This window comes from Mandrillus leucophaeus, unplaced genomic scaffold (genome assembly GCF_000951045.1).
Source record: "Mandrillus leucophaeus isolate KB7577 unplaced genomic scaffold, Mleu.le_1.0 Scaffold724, whole genome shotgun sequence".
Lineage (NCBI taxonomy): Eukaryota > Metazoa > Chordata > Mammalia > Primates > Cercopithecidae > Mandrillus > Mandrillus leucophaeus.
This window is the reverse complement of record NW_012107853.1, coordinates 666,532-668,908: the sequence shown is the minus strand read 5'-3', so window position 1 is coordinate 668,908 and position 2,377 is coordinate 666,532. Positions and strand designations below refer to the sequence as shown.

Genomic DNA, 2,377 nt, shown 5'->3' with positions numbered 1-2,377 from the left:
ACTGCCTCTATTTCCTGAACTTATCTCGCTCTCTAGATTTCCCACCCCTTCTCTCTCCCTGAAATGCCCGGGAGCTCAATCTAGGTTTGCAGCCTGTCAAGGGCTACAAGAGGACGCAGATAATGAGAGATAAGGAGGGTGACTCCCTGTTGGCTACCCTTTAAAATCTGAAATTGCTTGTTTGAAGCACAGGAAGTGGCTTTCTTCCTTCACCATCATTAAAAGCAAAAAGAATAGAAAATCCACAAAGGAGGCAGAAACTCAGGGTGGCTTTGGACTTTATGTGGAGTGGAAAGAACCATAAAGATAGGAACATCGCTTTGCTTTATACACAAAGCCACACATGGCAAAGCAAAACAAACCAAACACAACACGTTGTGGGTTCATAATAGATACTGATCATCAGAGTAGGTTCTAGAAGGGTTGAGTGAAATGAGTCACCATTGTTTATTCCCTTTTACTTACTTGGAGAAACCAAATCATGGCAAAATATTATTCCTCAGTTGCATTGGTTTACTAGAGCTGCTGTGCAGAGTACCACAGATTTAGTGGCTGGAGCATCAGAAATTGATTTCCTCGCAGTTCTGGAGGCTAAAAGTCCATGATCAAGTTATCAGCAAGTTGGTGTCTTCTGAGGTCTCCCTTTTTGGCTAGTCAGTGGCTGCCTTTGCACCATGTGCTCACATGGGATTTCCTCTGTTATCGCACATGTCTGTGACCTAATCTCCTCTTCTTATAAGGACACCAGTCATTGGATAAGGGCCCACCCTATGATGTCATCTTACCTTGTTCACTTCTTTTAAGGCCCTGTCTCCCATCACCATCACATTCTGAAGTAGTGGAGGTTAGGGCTTCAACTTGTGAATCTGGAGAGGATACAATTCAGCCCACAGTGCCAGTCATCAGGAGCAGAACCAAGACTGGAACCCAAAGTTCCTAATCCTAGAACATTAATTTGCCTTTTGCTCATATCTTTTCACCAGGCTAAATAATCTTACAGAAGTATAGCATGTTCAAATCTGTAAGTATCTCATGATGATATAATGTAGCCCTCTCATTTGCCAAATAAGGAAGCTAAGTCCTAATTGTCTTGCTCAGAATGATGGAGTGCGTGGATGATCCAGAGGGGCACTGCCCAAATACCTTCCCCTGCTCTCCTACTGAAGTGCCCTTCTTGGATTCCAATCTCTTGCTGCTGTAACCTCCACACCAGAGTCTCTTGCTACCCAGGCTCTGCATTGCAAATCTACGGCCCAGGGAAGCAGCTTGGTATAGGCTGGCGAGGGAAAAAAACTGTGGAGCAAGAACCCCCTCCCCACCCCATTCTCCCTTTGGAGGGGTAAGCTGGCTTTAATGAGTCCTCCCTGACTCCAGCTGCCTCTCTCTTGCTCCTGCTTCATGGCAGCTGTTACCAATTTCAGCAATTTTCTTCTGGTGAATTGAAGGCTCCAGGTGACAAAGGGAGTTGGCCATATCCTCCTGAAAAATAAGACAGCCTGGGTCCTACTCCTACCCCAAACCTAACCCTGGACTGGGTGGCTAGGGCTCACTTTCCCAGTGGGTGTGTCACAGCCCTTCCCATCACCACCCCCTGCCACATACACACACACAGTAGGCTTCCAGGTGTATGTCCATTTTTTACACCCTATTTGAAATGGACTTCAGATTATTCCTCAGTTCGTTCTCATCTCACCTGTTTAACTAAGATCACCACGAGTTTGATCATTTGCCTAACCCTTGGAATGAGTACCCATTCTGGCTTCTGAAGTCACAGGAAGAATGGGAAATAGGACACACACACGCACACAGGAGTTTCGTACAAAACCTAGGACACTGGACCCTCCATCTGTGACCATCCCCCAGGGTGCTTGGAAGGGACATGATCTCTCTGGTTAAACCATTTATGCACAAATGAAGCATACCCATGAACACTGATTTTATGTAACCCTCCCTGCAAAGCAGAAAATGAATCAGTATTATTCAGGTAAAACTTTCCTGTCAGTTTTTCCTTAATAACAATGTGACGCTTTTGTTTTGTTTGTTTTATACTTCTCTTATGAGTTATTGGTTAGACGGAAGGGAAGTAGCTTAATAGTTGTTCCACTTCTCTGCCTAAGAATATCAGTGTGGACATTAGGTGTCTAACTGTGAACAAAACAAGCTCAACTTTTGCTTTCAGGGAGCTTACAAGGTATTGGGAGAAGACAAACATTGAACAGATACATCTACAAATAAGGATGTAATAACAACTCTGAAAATGTGAAGAAGGAAGAGCTTCAAATCTAGAGGGATGTACCCAAGTGATCTCTTAGAAATCTCTTGGAAGGAAGGAAGGAAGGAAGGAAGGAAGGAAGGAAGGAAGGAAGGAAGGAAGGAA

General features: G+C 44.4%; 1 long non-coding RNA gene across 1 annotated transcript in view; it reads right to left on the bottom strand.

Moving 5' to 3' along the window:
• Positions 1-261: 261 nt before the first annotated feature.
• LOC105528621 overlaps positions 262-2,377 on the bottom strand; it is an 11,729-nt gene continuing 9,613 nt past the window's right edge. Inside the window, exon 2 of the long non-coding RNA XR_001004383.1 lies at positions 262-1,479. This is a non-coding gene — a long non-coding RNA (uncharacterized LOC105528621). The remainder of the gene's footprint in view (positions 1,480-2,377) is intronic.